The sequence below is a fragment of the Prunus avium genome, chromosome 1 (genome assembly GCF_965620075.1).
Source record: "Prunus avium chromosome 1, drPruAviu1.hap1.1, whole genome shotgun sequence".
Classification (NCBI taxonomy): Eukaryota; Viridiplantae; Streptophyta; class Magnoliopsida; order Rosales; family Rosaceae; genus Prunus; species Prunus avium.
The window spans coordinates 14,350,647-14,364,042 of NC_142284.1; the positions used below are offsets into that span (position 1 = coordinate 14,350,647).

General features: G+C 36.9%; 1 pseudogene; it reads left to right on the plus strand.

Moving 5' to 3' along the window:
- Nucleotides 1–268: 268 nt before the first annotated feature.
- Nucleotides 269–2,718, plus strand: LOC110744414 (putative xyloglucan galactosyltransferase GT14 pseudogene; annotated as a pseudogene).
- Nucleotides 2,719–13,396: the final 10,678 nt, after the last annotated feature.

A 13,396-nucleotide genomic window follows, 5' to 3' on the forward strand; every position in this document is an offset into this window, starting at 1 on the left:
ATTAAACAGAAAAAAAAACAAAACCAAAAAAAAAAAAAATTTCTTAAACTTTAAGAATATGAACATTTTTTTCCTTGCACGTGTCCACAAGTCCGGAAGGACCAAATCATTAAGGCTAATAGAAGCACCCGACGGATACGGTCTGCGCTGATTTGCAGGAAAAAGAGAAAACCACCCCCATAGACTCCTTCCCAATGTGTCAATGTCCCAAAACAATAGTTTTCTTAATGCAAAATTTTCATTCCGAAAATTAAATTAAATTATTTTAAAAAAAGAAAAAAGAGAAAAAGAGAAACAAAAGAAACGAAAGAACAAAGGATAATGTCATTCTTCTTCCTTTTCTTCATCTCCTTTCCGTATGAGTCCTTCTTCTCCTCCTACCGCTTTCATGAAGCGGGCACCGCCGCGGCCGTGACGCGGTCATCATCGTCCTTAAAAACACCAACAACCCCAACATGCCTCCTCAGATGCCATACCAGGTATTTTCTGTCTAGAGAGAGAACTGTGATTCATGTGAAAGGCTGTTTATTATTAGTGGCAGACTTGTATATATCTGGAGTTGAAAGGTTGCTTAGTGTCCTGTTCCTGTTGGCCACCCAACAGGGACTTGTTATTAAAAAGTTTATAGCCAAAATACTTTGAAAAATATGTCAAAGTTTGGAGGTGGCAACAGAGAGTCACTCTGTCAAAAAAAAAATTTCAGATTCTTTTAGTGATTCATGGTTTTGAGGTTAGTCCCTTTTGATTGGTTTTCTTTATCTATTTTGATAGTTTGCCTCATTTGTCCTCTTCACATCACTTTTCCCTTTTCTCCTCCATCTTCCTGATCTTATTGGATTGATTGGCTTTTCCTCTTTTTGACCACTTACCATGCATATCCCATCTCCCTTTCTTTCCTCATTCCAAATCCCATGTCAATCTTAATTACATTCTCCATTTCCTTCAACTTCCCCTATATATTCCCCTGATCATACTAGAGACATAATTCGAATTCAAACAGTGGTTTACCATATATATATATATATATTTTCCATGCCTCTCTCTTCTGCCTTGTTACTAATTCGGTGAACCGGTGATCGGAGACATTCTAGTCCGGCTGAGAGAGCCTGCTCATGATTGATTGAAGATCAAATGGAGAAACCACTTGCCGGAAAGTGCCACAAAGAAGTCTGGTTTGGCATACTAATCTCCTTTGTTTTGTGCTTTTCCATTCTTTGCTTTGATTATTCAACGTCAAAATTGGGCGTATACAATGGGGTCAATCTCTTAGTCAGACGTGTTCATCCATACATCACCAGAGATTCGTGTTACGGACGTTATATTTATGTTCATGATGATCTTCCTGCCAAGTTCAACGATGATCTCCTCAAAAACTGCCAGAATCTTACTACAGGGAGCAAGCCTAAGAATAGTGACACACAAAATATGTGTCCTTATATCGTGAATTTGGGGCTTGGTCCTGAGATTGAGGAACCAGAAGGGGTTTTAGCTAACGAGAGTTGGTTCATCACAAATCCCTACTTGTTAGAAGTCATATTCCACAACAAGATGAAGCAGTACAAGTGTTTGACAAACAACTCCAATCAGGCTTCAGCCATTTATGTACCATCCTATGTTGGCCTTGATGCCAGCCTCCATCTGTGGGATTTTAACCTCACGGTGAGAGACTATTCGGCCAAAGATCTCGTGGGATGGCTTTCGGGCAAGCCCGAATGGAAGAAAATGTGGGGGAGAGATCATTTCATGGTTGCTGGGAGGACTTCTTGGGACTTCAGGAGGCAAAAGGAGAATAGTTCTGATTGGGGTACTAATCTCAGGTTTTTGCCAGAGTCCATGAACATGAGTATGTTATCTGTTGAAGGAAGCCTTTGGAAAAATGACTTTGCCATACCATACCCCACAAATTTCCATCCTGCAAATGACAGTGACGTGGTTCAATGGCAGAACAGAGTCAGAAGCCAAAAGAGGCCTTTCTTGTTCACTTTTGTTGGTGCGCCAAGGCCTGACATGAAAGATTCAATCCGGGGCAAGCTTATTGATCAGTGCCAAGCTTCAAGCAACTGCAAGTTCTTACATTGTGGTTCTTCTGGGATTAATTGTAACAACCCGGTTACTGTTATGAGGGTGTTTGAGAGCTCTGTTTATTGCTTGCAGCCTCCAGGGGATTCACACACTAGAAGATCAACTTTCGACTCGTTTCTGGCAGGCTGCATTCCGGTTTTCTTTCATCCAGCAACTGCGTATACGCAGTATTTGTGGCATTTACCGGAGAATCATACCAAGTATTCGGTGTTTATTCCAGTGAAAGAAGTTGAAGATTTGAAAGAAGGCATCATTGAGAAAACTTTGCTTGGAATTTCGAAGCTTGAGGAATTGGCCATGAGAGAGGAGGTTATAAGGCTAATACCAAATCTGGTATATGCAGATCCCAGGTCAGGATTAGAAACCAAAGACGCATTCGATTTAGCTGTACAGGGAATTCTTGAGAGGATAGAGAATGTTAGGGAGGTTACTACAGAGGGGAAGGATCCTAGTATTGGTTTTGCAGATGAGGATAATTTTAAGTTTACATTTCCTGAGACACCAGAATAAACTTGGTAGATTGTGTTTAGAGAACAAAAAGAGATAGAAGAATATTGCAGGATATTGAAATTCATCAAACTATAATTATTTCCATTTGATTGTAGAAATGTTATATGAGACAATGCCAGTTCTTTACCTCTGTGCTTCTTACACTAGCAACTAAAGAATTTATATTTAGTCATTTTTTTTCACAAAGTAAACAAGAGAAGAAAAAAAAAATAGAAAGGTTATTATATAAAGTACATTGTAAGTTTCAATAAATAAAAGAAGATACATTTTATGTAGAGGTCGCTATACTATGAGTTTGGCAAAAGCTAGGGTCATCTGTCTAGTCTTTCTTCTTGCTTTCTGGGCTTCAGCCCGCCTCACCAACCAAAAAAGTAAAAGTGAAAAGGAGAAATATTTTCGGGGCCCAGCTGATAACTATTTCGATTTTAGTTTTAGTTTTTATTTTTTGTGCTAGAGTATAGAGGAAAATGAGAGAGAGAGGTAATAAAAGTGAAAACAATTTCAAATATATTTTAGTTTTTAGTTTTTGTGTTCACTTTTGTTACTCGTTCATTCATCCCATCCTCCCCTCTCATCTTCTCTCTCAATCCCATCTTTACTGTCATTCTCACTAACATTTCTCTATTTTAGCAAAAAATGTGAAGGTTATAAACACATGAGTAATTGTTAAGTCAATAAATGTCACGGATCACTAGAAATTTTTAAAAATAATTTAATAAGTACTTGGAAGGAGGAGGGTTATGAACTTATTCCCCCAAGCCTCATTGTTTAAACAAGCTTATTGCCCTAAAGAGTCTCTGAATCATCATGTAAGCTACTTCCTAGCCGTTTGGACATTGAAGTCAATAGTTCACTCTGTACACCGGTTTGCCAATCATATTTTAGTCATTGGGTTGAGCAAGAAACATTATCATCTTTGCCACTAAACCCATAACATTAGTCACCATTACAGCCCACCCCTCGGTGGTTTTGTTGTCCCAACCTTATTGGTTGATGGGCTTAGACTAATGTCTCTAGCTTTTTATACATCTTGGTGCAATGCATGTATTTAATGTATTATGAAGGCCAATAAACAAAAAAAGTTCGAAACACATCTCGCTCTCAACAGTACTTCGTGGCCGAATAAAATGAGAAATCAATGCCGAAATTAAAGGATCAAGTTTTGGAGTGAAGCATGGTTGGTCGCCTCCTATCATGCAAGGTTTGTCAAATTTTTTTATATTTAAATTTTTTGCATTTAATTATTTTATTTTCATTATTTCAGGCCCGTATTTAAAAAGGCCGTCAACTTAAAAACCAGCAGATTCAAACCCCATTACGCCTTGATAGTGTGAGTGAGAAACCTTCTCTCTTGTAATTTTAGATTACCTTTTGTATTTAAAAAAGAGAAAACAAAAATACAACAAAACAATTTAACAAACAACGAAAGTGATAGCTTGTTTGCTTTGTCGGTTTTTGGCTTTTGAGGAAACGTAGTGGTCGCCTCTTTCTAATTAAAAGACGTGCGTATTTTTATTTTATTAATTATTCTCATGCTGATTTTATTTCTCAGAGGCCAACAAGTGGCTTACTTCTTACCAAAAATAACACGTGTCTTAGTTGTTGTTTTCTTCTTTGCTTTTAGACTAGCCACTTGGCACGCCTGCGCCAATTGGGTTTTTCTTTCATATAAATATTTTATTATTAAAGATTAGTAACCAATTTAAATTAAAAAAGACAAATTAGATGTAGTTGTGTCCCAATAAAGTAGGATACATGATCTTATTTTGTTTTTTATTTTGTTAATTTACCATATTACTCTTATTTAATAAGTATGTATATCTCTTTAACTAACCCTCCGTTAGATGAGGAAAAATAACTCAGAATTTAGCTAAAGGTCGGGAATTAAGAAGAGAAATTAATAGTTTCCTTGTTTGGCAACTTAAGTGAGTAATTTATTAAATGACACGTGGAAAAAAATCGTGGAAATTGAGGTATCAAATTTTCGAGTTTAATTTCCACCAAAATATGCGTCATTTCACAATTTCCATAGTGCAATTTATAAAATTCTGTCATTTACAAAATTCGACATACATAAATCCAAACACTGAAATCTTCAATTGTAGGAAATTGAAATTATGAAAATTTAAATTCTGTCATTTTAGAATTCTATGTAATTTTCAATTTCTTCATCCAAAACAGAAGGTAAAGGAATTTTTCTGGTATTTTGAATGTTTTATCATCCTCGGCCTTTCTCTGTATAGATACATAGATTAGTTCTTATGTATAATTCCGAACAGTGGCTTTTACTTTGCAAATCGTATGGAAGAGTTTGAAGTTTATTTACATATAATGATCATATACAATTTTTAAAGGCAAGCTAACGGCTTCCAGTGGCCTAATGTAGTTATTTTTAATTATAGATTAATAATGAGTTTGTAACAGTTATTTTGAGGCAAGAGGGGAATTATCATGTGGTGCGTAAAATTTGCTGCTATTGGAAGAACTTTGTCAAAAAAACAGGTACAAGAATATGCAGGATATTGAACTTCACGAAACTAAAATTATTTCCATTTCATTGTAGAAATTATTTCACTTTTATTTTACTAAGACTGTCTTCAATTCAGGGTCTTAAACCCAAATTTCAGCAAACTTTGGCGCGAAGGCGCGTCTCCAATCCAACCAAGGGATTCCCCCACAGGCGCAAATTTGGGAATTACTACAGTTGCCGTGGGAATTCGGGACCCAATACTAGACGGGCTAAAAATATTGGGCCCACAAGAAGCACAGCCACCCCTTTTTTTGTCCTTTAGCGCTAAAGTGGCTTATTGTGAGCAGCGCGAACTCCCTAGATCCAGCGGCTAGCTTCTAATCTAATTTTTCTTTTTGTCTTTTTTTTTTTAATGAATCAACGGCTTATAACATTTTTGGATGATTTAAATAAATAAAAAATTAAACCTCCCAAATTTAAATCCAATAATCAAAATAATTAGATAAAATATTCTAAATTATATCCAACATCAATTTTCATTTCAAACTTTATAAATACACATTTATTTGTTAAATTATCCACATAACACTAATTTATTCATATTTCAATGCCAAAGTTTCTTCAAATTTCATTTTATTTAAATTTTCACTATCATTTCTTTCAAAGATGGCCCCAAAACCATTTTTATTTATGTGTTCTACTCGTTTTTATGAAAAAAAAAATTATTTTCCAGAATTTTATTTTATTTTAGTTAAAATGTCCATAAAAATAAATTACGATGGATTAAACTAAAATTAACTCAAAGAAAGTTAACATGAAAAAAATTAATGTTAAAACACCTAAAATTTGAGTTTGGGAGTATGTTTTTGTGGTATAGAATCATAATCAATTTTGTCTGGTTCGGTTTGATTTGGTCCAATTTTTTTTTGTGGGTTAAAAAATAAAATAAATAAATATAGTCGATCTAGTTCAGTTAAGGTCTGGTTTTTTGTGGCATAGAACTGGAATTGGTACAAGTTTAAACCTGTCCAATTTGATTTTCAGTTTGATTTTCACTTTTTCGGTTAACTCGATTTGGTTCGATTTTCCGGTTCAATAGTTTTTATGCCCACCCTAATTTCACACTAACATATAGTGGAATCCAAATCAACCAAAGTTTAACAATTGCAAAGTTAAATAAATAAATAAATGTTTAAGAACACAAGGCTGGTCTCCAGTAGCCTATTGGATTTGTGCTCCAAGCCAAAACCCATAATTTCTCGGGTTCGAGATTGGCAGAGAGAGAGAGAGAGACGAAGAGAGAGGGGTTGACAAAAAAATTTAAAAACACAAGAACATCACAACTTTAGTTTATAATTTACGCTAAATAAGTACATGTTCTCAGGGACGAATCCAGGATTTCAAATTTCGGTGGGCTAAATTTACCTTATGTACACAAGAAATTTCAGCAGTGAAGGCCACATCGCACCAAGTTGGACTTTAGAACATGTGTGATAGAAAAAAGAGATACACAAAATAAAAAAAGAGAAACGAAGGAAAAAAAAACAAGAGAAAAGCAACAATATATATATATATATATAGGAAGAAGATACTAGGAAAAAAGCTCAGTTCGTAGTAGATCCAAACCATTTTAAAAAAAGGAGAAACAAAGGAAAAAAAAAACAAGAGAAAGGCGGAAAAAACAAAAAGAAATAGGAAGAAGAGAGAAAGGAGGAAAATAAGAAAGAGAGAGAAATGAAGAAAATAAGAAAAAGATAGAACATGGGTATTGAATTTTTTATATTAAAATGCATGGGCTAGAGAGAGTACATGGATATTGACAGCTAAAAAAGGGGCATGGGCTATAGCCCATATAGCCCAATAGCTGGATTCGTACAGGGACGGACTCAGGATTTCAAATTAGGGTGGGTTAGATGTACCTTACGTACAAGCCATGAAGGGAGGAACATAATCAATGGAACCATGAAGGGAGGAACATAATCAATGGAATCGACGTGTATAGATTTCCAATTTTTAAAAAAACACAAAAATAAAATACGATTAATGTTGCTTAATTAATTGGAAAAAAAAAATTAAGCATAAACAATGGGAAATGAAAATTCAACCATTTTAATTTTTACTAAGAAATCCATTGTTGTCTGCAACAACTCATCAGATCTTGGCTGCTACTTCTGGAGTTGTGTTGCTTTGTGCTTTTCGATGAAATATGTCCGCGTTTGCACCAGAGAGCTTGGTGAGGCTTCTTCTCTCTCGCTGCGTTGGTGTGGATTATACATTTGGTTTCAGAGACGGATAGAGAAGAGGGCACACGAGACCGCATAACTCTGACCATAGCTCCATATCTGGCTACAATTGAGTAATAACCAGAGAGAGAGAGAGAGAGAGTAATAACTAGTGAGTAATAATCCAGTTTTGAGTTTTTTTATATGAATTTCACACTAAAGGGTAAATTAGGAAATCTGTACATTAAGTATAAAAAAAAAAAAAAAAAAAACAGCTGGCAATAGTAGGGTGTGTTTATAAAGTATGTAAGGTAGAGTGTGTTTATAAAGTATGTAAGGTAGAGTGTGTTTATAAAGTCAATTTTAGGGTATTTCTATGATTCTTTAGTTAGAAATGGGTTTCTTTATAGTTATCTAAAAAAAATACTACTACAATAATATTTAATTATATCTAGGTAAAGATATATATTTTTTATTTTCACACAAGAGATATTAGAGAACGGGACATTCGAACGGGTAGTTTTTTAAGAAGGCCGCACAATACCAAATGAGGTCTCTGGACTTACTATGTATTCATCCAAATTAGATCCATGATAAAGTTATAGATCTCGCGTGCAAACAGAGGCAGATGCACAAAGGGACTAGAAGGGTCAGGCGACCCCATGGAGGCCGAAAAGTTGGTGGTGGAGGTCCTTAGGTGACTCTATGGTTAGCTGGTCCGCTACCTCAAGGCGGCCATCATGTGTTCAACGAAAGACCTGAAGGACCTTGCGTTGCTGTGGTTTTGTTGTTGTTGTTTTTTTTTTTTAAGCTCTTGGCCAAAAAGAAGTCCTTTTGATCCAGGCGCATTCAATTTCTTTTATGACGTGGCTAAAAGGGCGCTGTTTTGAGCCATGTCTTTTTTTTTATTATTTTTTATTTTTAAGTGTTACAATCAGAAAGCTTCATTCGATCAATCCCATAACCGCCATGCTGGGAAACTCCATAAAAACTTCCTCCAACTTCATTATATAAATAAAGTTTTTAATTCTTCAAAAGTTATATGTTGTGATTCAAACCCTAGCTTTCATTTTGTTTGTTTTCTTCTATATTGCTTTGTAGGATTTTGGGGAAGAGATAGAAGGACGTCATGCATGTTTTTCAGGAGCATATGAAGTCCTACTGTATATTGAATTTTAGGGCAAACAGTTATGAAGATAATAGTTCCACTGTTTTTTGTGCGTTGACAATAACTATTGCTAAATTATTGATGTTAACAATGGAAATGAAAACAAAGTGTTTATGTTTTCTTCTGCTGGAATGTATTTATACCAGACTTTCACAAGCAACTTGGTGCCTTTGAATATGAGAGAGTGCAAGAGAGGTATTAATTGAGTCTGAAAATGAAAGGAAAACGAATAGAAGACGGGGTAAACAAAAAGGGGCATGTATTTTTTGGTATGTCACTTGAGGGGAAAACAAAATTGTGCAAAGAAATGTAGGAGAGTGATTGAAGTTTGAAGATTTATGACAAGTCGTAGACTCGTAAGTCGTAGTTACCATTGTCATTGTGTGCCAACACTTGACAGGAGACCCGCCAATCGTCTGTATGCAATGCGATCTACGGAGCAACACCGTGACAGTAATTAAGGCAAGACTAGAGTAATGCTTTGGATGGCAAACCTAGCCAGAAGTGCTAGCGTTCCACAAACTTTTCCAGTCAACAGTTTTTATTCTTTTCTTTGAGATGAGCGGGGAAAAAAAACAATATCTCTGCTCTCCCACATCTCTATGAACTCATATAGAGAAGGTATTTCTTATTTAGTTTGTCATTATTTATGATTAAGAACTGTGAACTTGCAGCTGCTGTTGGTCTGATAATGTTTAATTTACAGTGCATAACTCCTTCTCATGGAGTAGTATACATGGCTGCCAAGAAGCATTATTTTGGAGTCGGTGGCCTTAATGATGTAATGCAAATTCTTACTTTTTCAGTCCTGAAATAGAAGTTTTTCTTTAATTATTTATATTTTGTTGTTTTTTTATTTATGGGTACATCGTTCATGTTTCTTTTATTATTGATGCTGAATTTGTTGTGTTGCAATTTTCATTGAATATAGGTATTGAAAATTCTTGATATCTCTTCATTCTTGAACTTACACTATGAACAGTACCAAGGATCTTGTTCTTTTTTATGGATCCATCGGTGAGATTAAGAATATTGAATGTACTTGTTTGAAACCATTTCCATTCACTAATTGTAATACCCTCAAAAATAATATTTGGTTTTATTATTTTTGTGGAAAATATTATTAAGTCGTGTGACTATTTTGGATGTTGTATGATTTTGGTTTGGTGTGGAAATATTGGAATTAAGTGACTTAATCTCAATTTGGGACAAAATACCTTTATGATTAAGTTTATGATTTTACAAAGGAAGTACAAGAAATTGAAGCGAGAAAATTATGATTTTTGATTTGGAAAATCGAGGTTGATCTCACGAACGCGTAGGCGCAAACGGTTCGTGAATCCGAGTTGAAACAAAGAAGTTATACTCGTTTGAAGTTTCAGGGACTAAACTGCAAACAGAGACTTTGCCTATAAATTTAAGATGGACACTGTTTGGATTCATAATTTGCAATTGAATCCGGAAGTTTGAGAGCTCGTCGGAGAGGCGATTTCCGGCGGCTTCTGCGGCGGCGTACGGTGGAGGTGATCGACACCACCAACCCAGATAGGAAGCCTGCTATCTTGTGAACATAACCCAAGAAGAATCGGAGCCATCGGAGGTGCGGTGAAGACTGGGCGACGCCGTGAAGTTGGTTCGTCAATAGTGAAATCAGCAACTTCAACCGGCGGTTTGAGTCACTTACGCTTCGAATTGGACCTCGAGGTAAGAATTAAAGTTGTTCTACTCAGTATTATGAACATTTTGGCATAGGTCTTGACCGGCGATTTTAGGGTGGTCCGTCGCCGGAATAGTACCCGAACCACCACCGGCGGTGGCGGCGCGTGGCGGCGCAGGGTGGCGATTCTGAATTAAGGCTTTAGAGACAGAATGTAGTCCTGGAGTTACTGAACATGATAGTATGTTTAAATTGTTGAGATTCCGTCGTTTAATCGACGATCGGAGCCTCACAAATGTGGACCATTGATTTGAGATTATCGGACCGTTGGATCGTGTCCAATTTTAATTATGTTGTAGCTGGTGTTGTGAGGAGTCTGTAGGTTCAGACGGATTGATGATCGGACGTCCCGATCATAAGTTATTAAATTTCAAAGTTAAGGCGAGCGATCGCCATTCGATCGTGTAATGTAGAATTATCCGACCGTTGGATTGGGCCCAAATTGTTGCAGGGTGATGTTGGGACTATTTAGAGTCCATTGGTGAGATCGGATTTGGAATCCGAGGTTGTGGGCCAAAGGCGGATTTTTGGAGTGTCGGTTAGACATGTGGGACCCACGGGACCCAAATAGTGACCTTTTGGACAATGGATGTCATTGGTCATGATTCGACGTCGACAGCACGTATGTCACAGTTTTGAAGTTGGTTGGACGAGATTTGATCGCTTTGGACCCCCGGTTGGTCCAAAGGGCAATTTCGTCATTAGTTGCGAAATCTTGGATTTTTGGAGTTTTGTGCTAAGTTGAGCTATGTACTTTGCTTAGGTACTATTGGAGATTGAGTTGCTCGTTGAGGTTTGAGATTGAGGATTCGTTAAGTTGTTGAAGACGCAGCTTGGACGAAAGGTGAGTAAAACCATCCAAATCGTGAGTAAAATCACGAACTATTATATTTATTATAATGTGACCTTGGATAATGTTAATGGCTATAATTAACATGTTGGTTGTGATTTTATAAAATGTTTAATTGGTTTAAAACACATGAACTTGTTCATCAACGGTTCATGAGGTAAGTGAAACCTATTTTGTTTTGAATTAATACTTTTTATTAGAGATTTTGGTGTTTAACCATATAACATATGTTGTGGATGTATGGTGGAAATTCATTCGTGAATAACCACATAAATATATATAATAAATATATATTGCTGTGATTGGTGTATTTGGCTATAAAACAATGTTTAATGTGAAACTACATTTTATATTGTTTTGGTGTTGGTGTTTTGGTGTTGATGGATTTAGGTGAGAATACCTTGAATCCCTTCTGAGTTTGTCAGGTGGGCATTCTCGTGGCAAATAATGAGGGATAAATTACCCTAGGGAGCAAGACCCAAGAACAGTTAGAGCTCTAGTCTGGCGCCATCTAGTACTCATGACTGGTGTGTAATCATGAGTGAACACTACTATGGTGTTTTGTAGTGTTATAGATTAGAGGTTCATAGTATTCTCTCTTCTATCTGTCAAACAATTGACGTGTGAAAACTACTTTGAAATAAAGAGTTTTGGTGTGGTCACAGGTGGTGATCGAAACAGTTCTTTAAATAAAATAAAAGAATTGTGATTGTGATGATATTGATGATTATGATTACCTTGGTTATACAAGGATTGTGGTGTGCTAATGAAAGTGCATGTGTTTGTATATTATGTGAAATTGACATATTATACTGTGGACGTGGTTTACTCATACGAGCTTTAGAAAGCTTACCGGGTTGTTCTGTGGTGAACCCGGTGCACTATTCAATGGTGTAGGGGAAAATCCTGCAGGTGGTAGAGACGGTGAGCAGGAGAATTAAGGTGAGGAGCAGGAGGCTCATTGGTGGATCCACAGACTGTAAAGTGTGGTGTGAGAGTGTTGGTGAGTGTTAGACTTCCGCTGTGTGAAATAAGCTCTGAGGAGCATATTATGTAAAATGATGATTGTTCATTTATGTTGTGAGTTTGTAATGTAATATTTGACTCAGAAGAGTTGAGTCATTATTGACATTGTGGTTCGGAACAGTGGTGTTGTATCAAGAAAGAAAAGTTTAAATTTCTAGGTACTTTTGTTGAAGGTTCCGAGCTTCGCGTCCCGGATTGTTGGTTGTTCTGTTTAAATTCGCAGATTAATTGTTGTGGGAAATTCGGGGCGTGACAGTTTGGTATCAGAGCATGTGGTTCTGCTCTGATGGAGTGTTAGAGCTTATGGTCAGCTCTGACAGTTTGCTAACTGCTCAATTGTTATGCCTTGTCGGAACTTTGGGTAAGTTCGGGAGACCTGTATGGTGTTTAACTCTAAGACGGGTTTAGGTATTAGAGGAATTACAAATGGAGTTCATAAACTTGACGCAAGGGACCATGACTGTGAGGGAGTATGAGGCACGGTTTGCTGAGTTGTCTCGTTTTGCAGACCCTCTGAGTGAGTTGCAACAAACCCAGAAGTTTCAAAGGGGTTTGAATGTTTATGTGAAAAAGATGGTGACTGGTTTCCGTCATACGAAATTGGTGGATTTGGTGGAGTGTGCAGCTTCAATTGAAGCAAATAATAATGAGTTCAAGAAGAGTCTGGATGTCAAGAGAGATGTCAAGGGGAAAGGAAAGGCGCCAGCACAAAGTAGCACCACTGGGAATCAGGGAGGTGTTGGCAAGAAGCAGAGGACAGGGTACCTGACTGCGACAAAAAATGAGGCACATGCTAAGCAAGCTGGGCCTATTAGATGTTATAACTGCAATGAGGTGGGTCATCTGTCAATAAACTGCACCAAGCCTAAGGTGTATACATGCTTTACTTGTGGTCAGCCAGGACATATTGCTAAGAATTGCAAGAGTGAAAACAAACCGGGGAGACAACAAAGACAAGGAAATGCCAGAGTCTTTGCCGTGGGTCAAAGGCAGGGGAACACTGGTGTGGAAGGTACAATAACTCTCTTTCATAATCTTGTGAGGGTTTTGTTTGATACTGGTGCATCACATTCTTTTATCTCTCGATCTGTTGTGAATGCGTTGGGATTAACTCCTAAATTGCTTGGTGTGCCTTTAACTGTTGAGTCACCTTTGGGTAATTCTGTGAAATTGATTTTGGTGTGTGAGTCTTGCCCATTGTTGATTGGTAACAAGGAGTTCCTTGCTGATTTAATTATTCTGGATAATAACTCGTATGATATGATACTTGGTGTGGACTGGTTACGGTGTAATCATGCTGTAATTGATTGTCATGGAATGTTAGTGTCATTTCATACTCCTGGACAAGCGG